This window comes from Paroedura picta, chromosome 7 (assembly GCF_049243985.1).
Source record: "Paroedura picta isolate Pp20150507F chromosome 7, Ppicta_v3.0, whole genome shotgun sequence".
NCBI classification, from domain to species: domain Eukaryota; kingdom Metazoa; phylum Chordata; class Lepidosauria; order Squamata; family Gekkonidae; genus Paroedura; species Paroedura picta.
The window spans coordinates 14228602-14245020 of NC_135375.1; positions in this window are offsets into that span (position 1 = coordinate 14228602).

Sequence of the window (16419 nt, forward strand, 5' to 3'; positions counted from 1 at the left end):
TCAAACTGCGGCCCTCCAGATGTCCATGGACTACAATTCCCAGGAGCCCCCTGCCAGCGTTCGCTGGCAGGGGGCTCCTGGGAATTGTAGTCCATGGACATCTGGAGGGCTGCAGTTTGACTACCCCTGCTCTAGATGGCCTGTATGGCTTCGGCCAACTCTAGGATTCTATGTTTAAACCTATATGACTACTACTGCCGGTCTCCGCAGCTGTGTGCTGGGAAAAGCTATCCCTGTTGAATTTCCTTGCCCTGTTGAATATCTGGAAGAACAGATGAACCTGTTCTCATAAAACAAACAAACAAAACAACCCAACCCAACCCAACCCTCCCCTCTCCAGCAACTTTGATTTTGCCTTCACCAGGGTGACTGAACGCGAAGGAAATCCTTTTCCATTTTGGCTGCACAAAAGAGAGAATTGCAAATGATAAATACAGATGACAGGAATAGAAAGCAGAAGGAAAAGGAGCCAGGTAAGCACAAATAAAGGAAGAGGGTGACAGAGGCTGCAGTCTCTTCTCTCCCCCGCTTTCTATATGACAAGCTGCAATCAGTAAAAATGTTCTGTGCAAATTTTAATGGTGCTGGAGTTTCAAAATTCAGGACAGGAAACTCAGGATTATGCCCCAGGTAGCAGATCCCTCTTGGGACGCTGCTCCCCTCAGATGTAGTCACTAAAAGCACACAACTCAGCATGAATTCCATGGTGCCAGCTGTCACTCAGCCCTTGACCCCCCGCTCTGCCCCCGCACAGCGAACAAAGCCCAGACCAAGAGAATTCATGTCTGGGGCAATGATGTTAAAAAGGTGGAGCTCCAAATCTGTGTTTTGACTGGGATGGTGTCAGGTTTTTTAAAAAGACAGGTGACAAAAACGGGAATTTTCCATTCCCAAGCAAGGAAACAGTCAATAAAACCAGGATCCTTATACATATATTAATATCGGAGACCCAGTGTGGTGTAGTGTTTAAGAATGGCAGACTCTAATTAACAGAACCGGGTTTGATCCCTTGCTTCTCCACCTGAAGCCTGCTGGGTGACCATGAACCAGACCCAGTTCTCTCTCTCATAGAAGAAGAAGAGTTGATTTTATACCATGCTTTTCACTGCCTGAAGGAGTCTCAGAGTGGCTTTCAATCACCTTCCAGGTCACCCAGCTGGCTGCATATTGAAGAGGACTGGGGAATCAAACTGGCTCATCAGTTAGATGCCACTGCTCTTAACTACTACACCACACTGGCTCCTAGCTCCTCCGCCCCTCCTTAAGCCTTGTGGACCCTGGGACAGGGGCTTCCATTCTGTCATAGAAGAAGAAGAAGAAGAAGAGTTGGTTCTTCAATGCCGCTTTTCTCTACTAAAGGAGTCTCAAAGCGGCTTATGTTCACCTTCCCTTTTATCTCCCCACAACAGACACCCTGTGAGGTGGGTGAGGTTGAGAGAGGCCTGATATTATTGCTCGGTCAGAAGAGCTTTATCAGTTCTGTGGCGAGCCCAAGGTCAGCCAGCTGGCTGCATGTGGGGGAGTGTGCAATCAAACCCGGCTCACCAGATTAGAAGTCTGCTCTCCTAACCACTACACCAAGCAGTGACTCTTAAAGTCACTTTAAGAGACCCAGTTTGGTATAGTGGGAAGGAATGGGTAGAGAAAAGTGGCATATATGAACCAACTCTTCTTCTTCTTCTTCTTCTTCTTCTTCTTCTTCTTCTTCTTCTTCTTCTTCTTCTTCTTCTTCTTCTTCTTCTTCTTCTTCTTCTTCTTCTTCTTCTTCTTCTTCTTCTTCTTCTTCTTCTTCTTCTTCTTCTTCTTCTTCTTCTTCTTCTTCTTCTTCTTCTTCTTCTTCTTCTTCTTCTTCTTCTTCTTCTTCAGGTGCTGCTGGACTGTTGCTCTTTTCTACTGCTGCAGGCAGACTAACACGACGACCTGTCTCAATCTAGCTCTGTCGCTGGCAATGCTATGGAGGCCCGACCTCTCCGGAGTGCTTGCACAGTTAATTGAGAAGCCAACAATGAGCTGTTCCAAAATGCACACCCTTCTCCCATTTGTCAACAAGGAAAAGTTCACATGCCACTATTCTGCTGCTTCACTTCTTTTGTTAGCGACCCCCCCCCTTGCAATTTGTCGCCATTGAAGAAGGCTGAATCATCAACTAATATTGTAACATCAGCAGATTTCCCTCCCTCCTCTCCCTTGTTTGCTGGCCATCCTGTATCATTAACATTTCCATCAATCCCAAGTTTGCAAAGATCATCCATGTAGCCTCTCGTCATTATGTTTCCGCCTGGGCCTTCTTTCTCTGCTTTGCTCCCCATGGATTTTATCCCATTATGCCTCTGCTAGATATTTTTTCCTTTCTCCAGGCTGTTGGCAACCTGATCGTCAGTAGGTGGCTTCCTCTGGAGTAATCAGCAAAGGAGCAAGTGATTGAGAGGACAGAAACCACCCCCGCATCAGGTTTTTTCTAAATCGCAAGGGTCATCGTAATGGCCCTGCAATCAGAATGTATCCGATCAGGAATAAAACTGACTTTGATTGGTCGCTCCTTGCAGTGTCATAAAAGGACTTATTGGGGTGATTTATATTAAACACAAACCTGCCTGTAGAAAAGAAGTGGGTTTTTTTTAGTGTATTAGAATCACACAGAGCTGGAAGAGACCCCAAAGGGCCATCCAGTCCAGCCCCCCAACATCCCGGGGACTAGGGTCCATTCCGCACACATAGGATAATGCACTTTCAATGTGCCTTGGCATCTGGATGTTCCTGTGCGGAACAGAAAAATCTACTTTTAAAGTGCATTATCTATTGTGTGCAGAATAGATTTAGGTTGCAGGGAGGCCTCTGTCACTAGTCTTAACCAAAGGCCTGGTGGAAGAGCTCTGTTATGCAAACTCTACAGAACTGTTTGTGTTCCACCAGGGCCTTGATTTCATTGGGGAGCTTGTTCCAACAGATTGGGGCCACGGACAGAAAGGCCCTGGCTCTGTTTGAGGCCAGGTGAACTTCTTTGGGGCAGGGATCACCAGTCTGTTGGAATGGAAAGGAGAAAATTGCTCTTTGGGGATTATAAGCAAATAGACAACCCTTGAGGCAGGCAGTGGCCGGCTCTGTTAGACTCTTGGCCTGAATCCTCCACGCGGTTGCAACATGGCAGCAGTGATTTGATGGCATTTCCCACCACAGCCCCTTAAAAACCAATGAGGTTTCCAGGGTAGAAGTCACACCTCCTTTGTCAGACACAGAAGCTTCCGTCATCAGAGGTTTGACACTTGAAAACTTATACCCTGGAAATCTTGTTAGCCTATTAAAGTGTCACCGGACTTGAACCTTGAACTTGAGTTTAGCTCAACCTTTCTCAAGTTTTTTTTTCCATTGAAAAACCCCTGAAACATTCTTCAGGCTTTGAGAAACCCCAGAAGTGGTGCAATTGTGTAGAATATGGTTGGGAAGCAGAGCTGTGTCCACGTCCACCTGGGGTTCTGCTTCTCCCCAACCCATACAGGCCCATCGTTGGCCATTGGAGGGCTGGTTGACATGACCATATATGTTCATAACACCTGACAAATGTTTAACAAATCTGAAATCTCTCTCTCTCTCTCTCTCTCTCTCTCTCTCTCTCTCTCTCTCTCTCTAAATAACTCCTACCCATTTGGGAAACCCAGGGCCATCAAGAAACTCCAGGGTTTCATGAAACCCTGGTTGACACAGTCTGGTTTAGCTGCTGAATATCTGGTATAACTTTAGGTGGCAACTCTGTTTTCATGGCCAGCTGCAACCTATTGAAGGAAATCTGTTCTTTAAGGTGCCATGTTGAAAGCACTATGTGACATCTTCTGTTTACAAAAGTAGCAATAAACCAAGCAGGAGAAAGGAGGAGGAGGGTGGAGAAAGAGCAAACGGATGAAAAGAAAACACATTCATGAGTTCCTGTTGTTTCCGAGGCCTGCAGGTGCCAGCCATCTCCTGTCTGATTTGGAACCCTCTCCCAGCTAACAAATCTGCCATTAATAAGGGACTTGCAGGTGAATCTATCGCCAGAGCCAGATTAGTGGAAGTTTAATGGGCCGTGAGCTCCCTGCGTGCTGCATATTGTTTTATTATAAGGGACGGAAATTGAAATCAGCAGCATCAAGGAGGGAGCGTGGGGGGAGGACGAGGAAGGGCTGGCCGAGGAAATAAGATTCCACATCGGGAAGCAAATGGAAGTATAGGGAGACTGGGCAGAGCGAGGAGAAAAGGTGAGCGTGGGGCGTGACTTTTCTCGTGCACCGTGCCAGATCTCCTCCAGGTTTTTGTAATTACAGGCTTGACCCCCCTCCCTGGACCACAGACCCAATTTACTGGTCTCGATCATAGTTCTTGCCTCCCTCTCTGTCTTGTAGGCTTGTGCTATTTTGGTTCGAGGGGGGGGGAAGAGTTGATTGGATTCAGAGACAAAAGAATAGCCCCTGCCAGGTTGGAACAGAGAGCCAGCTTGGGGGAGTGGCTAGGAGTGCGGACTTCTGATCTGGTGGGTTTGATTCCCCACTCCCCCATGTGCAGCCAGCTGGGTGACCTTGGGCTCGCCATGGCAATGATAAAGCTATTCTGACTGAGCTGGAATATCAAGCCTGTGATAGGCTCATGAGCAGCAATGCATGGAGGAGCGTCCATCAGTGTTAACTCAGCCTTTCTCAACATCTATCCATCTATCCATCTATCTATCCATCCATCCATCCATCCATCCATCCATCCATCCATCCATCCATCCATCCATCCATCCATCCATCCATCCATCCAATTCCTTCCTTCCTTCCTTCCTTCCTTCCTTCCTTCCTTCCTTCCTTCCTTCCTTCCTTCCTTCCTTCCTTCCTTCCTTCCTTCCTTCCTTCCTTCCTTCCTTCCTTCCTTCCTTCCTTCCACCAATCCACCCACCCACCCACCCATCCATCCATCCATCCATCCATCCATCCATCCATCCATCCATCCTCTATCTAGTTTTTTATGCCGCCCTCCCATACGGCTCAGGGCGGTTTACATGAAACATCGTTGGGCATTGCATAAAACATCATAGACACGTCACAATCATAATGTAACTCATCAACAGCAATTCCAACGGTGATTCCAAAATTAATAGAATATTACAAAAGGTTTGATTGAACAGCAATAACAAATACCCCTAGGGAGTGCAGACTGGTTCAGGTCTTCGGGGGTATCTGGGGGTGGGGGGAGGCAGCAGATTAAACTTTCTTCAAGCTTCGAGAAACCCCAGAAGTGGCGTGATCATTCAAAATATGGTTGGGTAGCATAGCTGTGTACATGCCCACCTGGGGCCCCTCCCCTTTCCACTCCCTCCAGGCCCATCACTGGCCATTTTGGGAGGGGGAGGGCAGGTCGACATGACCGTATATGGTCATATCACCTGATAAATGTTAATTAACTTCCATCCATTCAGGAAACCCTTCCAGGGCCATCAAGAAGCCCCAGGGGTTGAGAAAGCTTGGCCTAACTAGTCATATTGACCAAAAGGCAGGAAAATCTCTGAATACCGGTGCTAGGAGGCAGCTTCAGGGGACGGCCATGGTGTCTTCGCCCCCATAATTTGGCTCTCCAATGCAACTGGGTGCCTGCTGTGTGAAATATGGGGTTGCCAACCTCCAGGCAGGGCCTGGCGATCTCCCACTATTCCAGTTGATTTTCAGACAACAGAGTTCAGTTCCCCTGGAGAAAATGGCTGCTTTGGAGCATGGACTCTATGGCGTTGTCCCTTGTCTCTCCCTTTCCCAAACCCTACCCTTCGCAGACTCCACCCCACAAATCACTAGAAATTTCCCAACACAGAGCTGGGGAGACAGGAGGCTTGACTGGATGAACTACTGGTCTGACCCGCAGAAGTGATGTCTGGTCTATCTAGGAATGGCCAGAAATATTCTGGTTTTGCGAGAGTTTCCAGCAGTTCCTAGAGAGATGTGATGTCACTTCCAGGTGTTCCCAGGTGTGATGTCATGCAGCTGGCAGCCCCATGTCCCTTCCCCCGTCTCCGCCCCTGATTTGGACTCAGCCTCCAACATTAACTGCCTTTGAACATGGAGGTTCTTGACTATCAAGCACTGGTGGACCTGATTCTGGTGGTTGATTCTATGAAGGCTTAAGGGGGTAGCAGATTACAGTGGGTGAGCGACAGTGTTGTGAGTGTCCTGCATAGTGCAGGGGGTTGGACTAGATGACCCAAGAGGTCCCTTCCAACTCTATGATTTTATGACCTCTCTTTCTCCTCTGTTCACAGTAGGGCAAAGATCTAACCCCCACTGAATATGGGAGAGGAGGAAACACAGACAAATACTGGAGAGGAATTAAAGAGGAGGAGAAATGGATCCTGGGATTACAACAGATCTCCAGGTGACAGAGATCGGCTCTCCTTGGGGCAAATACCTGTTTTGGAGGTGGCCTCTTTAGCATTACACCCCTCTGAGGTCCCTCCCTTCCCCAAATTCCATCCCCAATCTCCACCCCCCAAATCTCCAGGAAATTCTCCCTTACAACTCTTTGATTCTATGATTCTCCCTTCCTGAATTTGCCAGATTCTTAAAAACAAAACATATTCAGGTGACATCTTTTGATTGTGTAAGGTGGTCAGGTCTTGACGTAAAGAAGCATTTCATTGTGTCCCTCGACCCTCTACTGCTCATCCTGCTCTCTGGGTGTCCCTGAGTTCTAGCTTTATGAAACAGTGATAGCTTCATGATGACTAATAATTTCCCACTGCCCCCCGTTCTCAAAGTGACTCCGCAGCATATTTTAAAAGAATCATATAAAGTTGTTAAATTACCAGCTAAAGCATACCTTTCCCAAGCAGTCAAACATTTTAAAACATGGTCTTGTTAATCATACTGAATAATTAAATGAATGGCTGAAATGGTCCGAATCGGAGTGGGGCAGGGTTAAATCCAGAAATGCACCAGCGTCAGAGCTAGAGGACATCACTGGAGCGGCTAGCTATCCAAAAGGAAACCGTAAATCGTGATGAAAACGAGACAACGTTAACTGAAAAATACCTTTAACCTTTCTGTTCATTCAAAGTTAATAGCTCCATTCATAATTTTTCAAGACCCTATGGTGCTCTTCATTCACGGACTTTTCTTTTTATATTTAAGAATCCTCAAATTATTTAGTGGGTGGGTGAGTGCCCGTGTGCTCCTGGATTGTTGTGTGATGAGCAGAGGGTTCCTCTGTTAAAGCAGCACCTGACCCCGGATCAGCTGTTTCCCATTTCCTGGCTTTCTTATGCAGTCCCTTTAAACTTTAAAGACTGACTTTAAAGAGACTGCAGAAAAAAGCCTGAAACAGCTGAGCAGTGGGGAGGGCTCCCGGCAGCTCTGCTATTTTTATGGTTTCTGCTGAAGTAGAAAGCAGGGTGTTAAAGGGTCTCGGAGTCCCTTTAATTCCCAGCTTTCTGCTCTGGCCAGGAATCGGCAACTCCACCCCCCAAAAAACTGCCTTAAAGGTTCGTAGAAGTCCATAACCATGGACCCACCACAAACTTCAGTTCCAAAACCACAAACAGGGCAAGATTCATGATGAATTTTGCTTCATGGTTTGGTTCATGCCCATCCCTAGCCATCTCATAGTTATCCTAAAGTTTTATTTCATGTTCCTAATAAGCTAAGATGCATTTTATATTTCCCCCTGTTGCTGTTACATGCTCTTGCTCTCTTTACCTCACTTTCTTCTCAAAGGAGGCTGATTCATATGCAGAAAAACTTGATTTGAGTTCCACGGCTAATTTAATGCACAGCTGCTGGCAGGAAAAAAAGAATCGGTGGTTAGATCTATTTTTTTTTAAGTGAGTGATAAAATGAGATTTGTTCTCCAAAATTTGGAACAATAAAAAACGATTGAGTCACATGTGGTCATTCCATTAATTCTAGAATCTGATCTGAAGATTGCGGTTGACTTCCAGTATGGTCAATTTACGTGGCTTGCTTGCACAAATGAATGGGGTTGCCAACCTCCAGGTGGTGGCTGGAAATCTCTTGGAATGACAACTGATCTTAAGTTGCTTCCTCGTGGCTCCAATGCTGTAACAAGGCAGTCTGTCCCTGATTGGCTGGGTGCCAGTTCAAAGAATTCCTAGTTCCTGGTTGCAAGATTAATTTTTTTAAAGGTTTAAGGTGACTATGCTCCAGAATACACACTTCTCGCAGCAGAGATATGCCTTATTCTGTGAGAGGCTGCTGCTGTCTCCTCTCTGCTTCCCCCCGGAATGACCACCTGCCCACCCGTCTGCTTGCAGATTCAGCCCCTCTGAGCTAGGAGAGGCTGAGAGATCAGCATGGGAGGTAGTTCTCTTAATTCTGGAGGATGAAATCAGGGATCCTCGTCTCCACTCGTCTTGGCTCCCCCCTCCCGCTTGCCTGCTCACAGCCTCATGTGGATGGGCTTCTGTTTCAAGTCGGTGGGGGGGGGGGAGCACGAAAACTCGGGTTCAAATCGATCTGAATTCAGCAGGATCAAAAGCAGAAGAAAAAAAAAACTCTGTACAGATTCAGCCCTGTTGTTGATCTTCATGGGTTCTTGACTTTGGTTTGAATCATAGAATCCTAGAGTTGGAAGGGACCTCCTGGGTCATCTAGTCCAACCCCCTAAACTATGCAGGACACTCACATCCCAATCGCTTATCTCACTTTGGGTCAGGATATTTTCTCCTCTTGGTTTTGGATCTGCTGGGCAGCCTGGTTTGTCCTTTAAAGGCTTGGAACAGTATTTGGATGGGAGATCACCAGGGAATATCAGGTTTGGGAGGTGGAGCCAGGATATGGCAAACTGTTCCTCTATTCCTTAAAAACCCTATGGGACTCCCATGAGTCAGCTGGGACTTGATGAGAAGAAGGGAGGGGAGAGGCTCTGAAAGGCCATGTAGTAAGCCACATGACATTTCACCACACTTTCTCAGCAAAAATGCGCTTGGAGAAAGGTGTGAATAAAGCACATTTCCAACCCATAGGATGCTGTCTCGAGAAATAAAGATCAATAATGGGAAGCATGGAGGACTTCTCAAATCGGAAATGTTCTTCACAACAGGGGAAAGAAGGTCTTGATTAGCTGAGCTGCACCTGGTGCGTTTGCCTCTCATTGTTCCTGGAGAAGGCACATTTTTCAGTTCCTTCTAGCCAGATTAGTAACCACCAACTGTCCTTTGCTTAGCATTGTCTTGTGAAGAGCACCAATGAAACATATTAAAAAGGCACTTCAGGGTACTAGACAAGGGTTTTTAGCAGTTTTCCAAAGATCCTCCCCAATATAATTGCTGCAGAGAATGAAGTCACGAGAAAATGTAGAATCCTAGTATCATAGAATCATAGAGTTGGAAGGGGCCATACAGGCCATCTAGTCCAACCCCCTGCTCAACGCAGGATCAGCCCTAAGCATCCTAAAGCATCCAAGAAAAGTGTGTATCCAACCTTTGCTTGAAGACTGCCGGTGAGGGGGAGCTCACCACCTCCTTAGGCAGCCTATTCCACTGCTGAACTACTTTGACTGTGAAAATTTTTTCCTGATATCTAGCCTATATTGTTGTACTTGTAGTTTAAACCCATTACTGCGTGTCCGTTCCTCTGCAGCCAACGGAAACAGCATCCTGCCCTCCTCCAAGTGGCAACCTTTCAAATACTGTGATGTACCATCACAGATGGCAAGACCCTACTTCTACAGGTGTGCAAAGTGAACAAAGTGAACAAACACAGGGCTATCGAGAGGGAGCATTTTTATACTTGGAATGCCTAAAGGGAAGCATAAAGGTATATCTGTAAGCTTCGTTTTCAGTTTCAGCAAGGGAAACCCTTGCTTCCGTTTGCCATGTCTCTTCATAAAGAGATTGTTGTCAACAACTAGCTTGCTTACCGAGAACTCGACAGAGGCCTGAGGCCATAAAGGATTGCCGACATGTTTCATTGCATGGCATGTTTGTGAATCTGATCAGCACGTGGTTTTCACTCTTTCATGAACAAAGCACCATTTCTCTCTAAATGTCTTCTCTAGGTCAGAATAACTATCTCCAGATAATGAATCAAGGTTGAAAACGGCCTACAGGAGGTAGAGGGAATGAACGAGGAGGCCCCACTTATAGCCACAAAGGGAAATTAAAGAGAAAAATCCTTTTTTGAGAGAGAAAATGGGAATAAAAGGAATAATGGGCTACTCCTCAGAAAGTGATTGCTGGAAAAAAGAAATTCCATTATTTGTAACAACGCTAATGGTACGTGTGCTGGGTGGGGGAGTCTGTGAAAATTACTTCCCTTCCTTTAGCAGAAAATCTCTGAAGGATCCATCTTATATGGACAGTGTTGAGGGAAGGACACCCCACCATTTAAATTGGAAGAGTATTAATATTAGTGGCTTGAAGTTCTTCTGATGGGCCTTAGGCATCAGTCAAAAGAGGCAAACAATCCATCCGTTGCTCGGGGCTACGAGAGCAGGATCTGATACATGGGCCACGATGATCCCTGAATTGAAATAACACGCTCAAAGCTGCCCGGATCGGTTTTCCATCATAACGGCTGTCACAGTTTTAGGCAAGAGGCTGTCAAGATGCTCCTCGCATCACTCAGCACCAGGCCTTTAGAGAGATGGGACTGCCAGGTGGTCAGCGCATAGAGAACAATCCCACAAATGGAGCTTTGGGGATGGATTTAGCCCTAGGAGAGCAGGTAATCAAGTGTTTTGCCTCAAATCACAAAACACAATGTAATAAATAGATGGGGGGGGGGGGTTATTACCTACGATGACCTGTTAGGAATATTGACAAATCGTGTTCTGATTTAAAAGTGGCACCTGTAGATGATAGCTTTACAGTACACACCTGAACAGAGCTGCTCCAGCCTAAACCCACTTAAGTCAGGATTGCAATATTCACTGGGCTTTCTCAATTTTTTGCTTTCCGTATTAACTTCTCTGCCAGGCGGAGTGGTGGTGCTCAGGCAGTAATTAGGGATGTGTGGCGTATGGCCATTTTTGCTTTTGGGATGTCAACAATGGGGAATTCCTGAATTCTACCAATTTGTATTTTACTGCTGTTTCCAATTTGCTTGTTTTTTTTTTCTGTGTGGCACTTGGATGCCATTTTCCTACCGTTTGAAAGACTCACCCAACCTGTATGCAACATTAACCTTAAAAGGCATTTAGCGGAGAGATTATGTTTTCATGGTTGCGTGGTCCCTGATCTTCTTCCTCAGATGATTCTGTTTTGCCCCAAGTTCTCTTTTATACCGCTATGCGATATCTGACATTCTGTCCTCCTTTCAATTCCATTCTGATGAATCTGTAATAGTCAATAAATTACTTGACAACAAGGATCCTGCTCGAATCTCCCGTACCGCAGCATTTTTAGGCAAGACTTTTAGAATTAATTAGAATTAATTCCTTGTTTTTAATGAAACTGAGTTACTCTGTTTGATTTTTAAAATTTTATTACTTTCTATCTCCGTACCTGTATTGCCATTAAAGGCTTCTGTATCAGTCTTAGAAGGCAGGTGTTGGGCTGGTTTGGGAGGCCGAAGGTGAAAGAGTACAACTCCTGGCTCTTGACGGGGGTCTACCTTACATCTTCAATCATTGTCAACAGCCTCGATGTGATCCTGGATGCTTCCTTATCAGTGAAGGGCCAGGTCATGAGGACTACCTGTTTGGCATTCTACCATCTTCGCCAAGCACACCATCTGGGATCTTACCTATTGGCACCTGACCAAGCCCCCGTGATCCACGCAACAGTCACCTCCAGGCTAGAATACTGTAACTCACTCTACATAGGGCTGCCCTTGAAACTGCTCTGGAAATTCCAGATGGTCCAAAAAATGCGGCAGTGGAGAGTCCAGCTGCACGGGCTTCAGATTGGCAACTGGATGAAGTTCAAGGTTTTTCAGGGGCTCTTCCATGGGCTGAAAATCGTGTTGGACTTTAAGGAGCAGTGGTTCTCAACCTTCCTAATGCCGCGACCCTTTAGTACAGTTCCTCCTGTTGTGGTGACCCCCAACCATAAAATTATGCAAGGGTTCTTTCACAGAAATTAAACCAAAACTGACCAATGGCATGATCAATTGTTCATGATTGTATATACATTGCTGATAAATTGTATGTAAATTGGCGTGTGCCTTCAGGAAAAGCGGCAACAGTGGCGGTGCTCCCCCCCCCCCCGGCCAAGCTGTTTGCCTTGCCACAACCCCTGTGAAAGGGTTGTTCGACTGCCAAAGGGGTCCCAACCCCCAGGTTGAGAACCACTGGTCTAGGGCTCCCCACCTGAAACTAAGAAGCAGAACGGTATCCCTCCCCTGCTTACCCCAACTTGTGATAATCCTTCTATCTCCTTTGTGTTCTGTTCAGGCATTTGCCATTACAGACTGTATATTGATGGGTGTCTGATTGTTTGAACCTATATTGATGGGTGTCTGATTGTTTGAACCCATATTGATGGGTGTCTGATTGTTTGAATGCATTTTAATGACTCACTTTGCAGATTCTGGGTGTGAAATTGATTGTTGATTTGCAGATCTTTCATTGTTTCATTGTTTATGAGCTATATTTAAAAAAATAACATTGTAATATCCTTGAGTCCTCTAAAAGAGGAAGACTCGTGGGTTAGATTTGCAGCAGGCAAGCAAAAATCAAAATGGGAGGAAATTTAAGTTGAAATAAAGGGGCTACAGAACTTGGTGGCATTCTTTGCTTTTGCCACAAATTCCCTGGCCATGATTTAGCACTCTAGAAATCGGGGTGCGGTGGGGATTAGAACAAGCACGGCTCTCCATCTTATTCCTCTCCACAACCCTGTGATTTAAATTAGGCTGAGAAAGAGCGACTGGCGCCCGTTCTTATCCTTCCCCAGAAAGGTTTCAAAAAGTGCAGGCAATTCCAGGTGAAATCAGAGAGGGCGAGGAGAGCGGTTAATCACGGTGATTCTAATGGATGGGATGAAGCACGTCCCAGACTGCCTCTCTGTGCTGTCCCTGGCAGAATAAACATTGGGAACCATGCTGTTATCGTCCTGTAGGTGGCGCTGCAGGCAGGCAGGCTTGGCTGGAACGAAGGGGGACGCCATATGCCAAAGAGACAGCATGAGCAGTGGGCCAGGATCCCAATGCACTGTGTAGCAAGCCCCCCAGCATAAGTGTGGGGTGAATAAAGAGTGCAATGCATAGTATACTATGAAGCAAGAGAGCAAAAACTGGAGATTTACCCCAAAAGAGCATAAGATAAGAAAAGGCTGACATGCTTTTAGGGACTCCTGACAATTTACATGGCTCTCGGAGGACAGAGCTGGACTGTGATTGAAGAAGTGTGCAGTGACTCACCTCTAGCTTCTGCCCTGTCACCAATTTTGTCAGTCTTTCAGGAGCTCCTGGACTCTTGCTCTTTTCTATTGCTGGCAATAGCATGGCTGCCCATCTTGGCCTTTCTCCATGAAAGGCATCCCAGTTAGCCGCACGTTATGAAAATCCGTCAACCCCGAGGTGTCTGAAGAAGTAAGCAGGGGCTCACGAAAGCTCATTCATCCCCTGCCACAAATTTTGTTTCATCCTCGTTTAGCACTAACCACCAGAATCATAGAATCATAGAGTTGGAAGGGACCTCCTGGGTCATCTAGTCCAACCCCCTGCACTATGCAGGACACTCACATCCCAATCGCTCATCCACTGTCACCTGCCACCCCCTTGAGCCTTCACAGAATCAGCCTCTCCGTCAGATGGCTATCCATTAAAACATTTCCAATGCCGCTCCAGGTTTGATTTTTGGTAAATGGTGCCCTGCATTCGCGCACTTAAGAGGGCATCCTTACCCGACCCCTGTGCTTCATTGCGGCAATAACACCTTTCTTTTCCTGGCATCACCAACGCTGCAGAATCTTCATGCTTCACTGCCCTGAGGGTAACGCCAACCTACATCCATATTTTTACAGCTAAACGAGGTAGCCTGCTGTCCGGTGCTGCCTTGGCCCTGCTAGAGCTGGGCAAGGAACGCAACCTGACAGTGCTTGTCTGATATAAATTTGGCCCACAAATTCATTTCATTACCTGCTGGGCTACAGCTCAGCGGCAGAACGTCTGCTTAGCAGGCGGAAGGTTGCAGGTTCAAATCCCCGGCATCTCCACCGAAAAAGAGGTGATGTGAAAGACTTTGACCTGAGACCTGGGAGAGATGCTGCTACCGATCGTGCTTCTACCAATCATCTGCCTATGCAGGACTCTTCATTCTGCAGGTATGAATTTGCTGGTTGTCCCAGGCCCCCGAGACATCTACCTGGCCTCGGCCAGGGCCAGGGCTTTTTCAGCCCTGGCCCCAACCTGGTGGAATGAGCTCCTGGCAGAGCGAAGGGCCCTGACGGAACTCTTTGTGTTCCGCAGGGCCTGTAAGATGGAGCTCTTCCGCCAGGCATTTGGTTGAGGCCGGGATGGGGAATCAGAATTGCCATCTGCAGATCCCACCCCGCTTTCTAAGATTAGGCTCCCAACACCCAGCTCCCAGCATGTTTGGATACCAGCATAGGCCAACCAACGAGGCTGAGCATTAAAGGGTTTTTGAGGAGGCCGGGGACCCAGATCATGATGCCATCTTTCTGTTTGTTGTATTGGGGGGAGGGGGGTTAGGGGCTTTTATATTGTAATTTTAATGTTTTATTGTAAACTGCCAAGAGATGGTACTCCCGTGAGTGGCAGTATATAAATTAAAATATAAATAAATAAACAAATGGACAGAAATAAGGGTTTTTCTTGCTGAAACTGAAAAAAAAAACAAGCTACAAGCATATCTTTATGCTTCCCCTGTGAGTGATCAATCTGACCAGCTCCATACTGGCACCTGTTCTCCCGGGTCTTAGGAAAGTTCCAGGAGCTCCCCCCCCCCCCGACCTACGTGTTGTTAACTGGAGATTCTGGGGACTGAACTTAGGACATTCTCCATGGTTTGATATAACCATTGTGATGTAGTTGGTGGACCTTCACTGGGGAGAGCTTGTTCCAAATCCTTCCTTGGCATTAAAGCTTTCTGGGTTACTTTGGACAAGTTCTGCACTTGAGCATAAAGTTATGTGCATTTTATTCCTGGTCTCTGGGATTCAGAGGATGAGTGCCTCTGAATATGGAGGTTCCCCTCAGTCACCCAGACTCAGCGTCTCCATGAATCTGCTGGTAGTTCCTGTCACTGCAACTCCTGGCCGCAATTTCTGCATTTCAATCACTGTCTGTTTAAGGTGATGTTGGCCATTCAGTCGAGCCTGACTCTTGGTGATCCTATGGCAAAACTGCTGCCATGATTTCCAATCCCGCGCCACTTCTCTTAGTTGTATACTGCTCTGGCCGGTGTCCATTTTGATTGTATCTAACCACCGTGTCTGTTGTCAGCCTGGTTTCCTTTTACCCCTGACCAGTCCGCGTATAATTGATCTCTGCATCGATCTGGATCGCACGATATGGCCAAATTAAGTGAGCTGGAATTCTGGGATTTGGCCTTCCCACGATATATCAGGTTTTTTGTCCTATAGTATTTCCTAGTGGAAGAGCTACATCTTGCAGGCCCTATGGCAGGGGTAGTCAAACTGCGGCCCTCCAGATGTCAATGGACTACAATTCCCATGAGCCCCTGCGAGCAAATGCTGGCAGGGGCTCATGGGAATTGTAGTCCACGGACATCTGGAGGGCCGCAGTTTGACTACCCCTGCCCTATGGAATGCTGGAAGCTCCCGCAGGGCCTGCTGCTCCTTTGGGAGCTCATTCCACCATCAAAAGACCATGGCCTTGGTCGAGGCCAGGCATGCTTCCCTGGGGCTGGGAATGACCACCAAATTAGTACCCGCTGAGCATAAAGAGTTGGGGAATACCTGGAGACATTGGGGGTGGGGCCAGGAGTGGGCAGGATTTGGGGAGGGGAGGGACCTCAGTGGTGTATTATGCTATGGAGTCCACCTTCCGAGGCAGCCATGTTGTTTAGGGAAAATGATTTCTGTCACCGGGAGACGAACTATAATTCCAGGTGATTCCCAGGCCCCACCTGGGGACTGGCATCGTCCGCTGTCTACCCACTTTCTCCCATGCGTACATAAATGTGTAAGCGTCTATCGTGTCTCCCTTTAGCCATCTTCTATGGCAGCCACCCAGTGGACTATTCCCTGTCAGAAGCCTGGCTGCCGTTACAGAAATCCATTAGCACATCCCTGTTTTCTTCCGCTGAAGGGTGTGCATTTTATTCCTGTCATCTCGATGAAATCTGGGAGCAACAGCGGTCTGCAGCAAAGTGACAACCATGTGCTCAGAGGCAAGAATGGATTTGTTCGAGCACATTTCTCTGCTTTCACTTCTCCCGGAGATGTTGCAATACTCCGACCTGAACAAAATATTCCATAATTCTTCCATTAACCCATAGAATAATAGAATCATAGAGGTGGTACCTCCTGGGTCATCT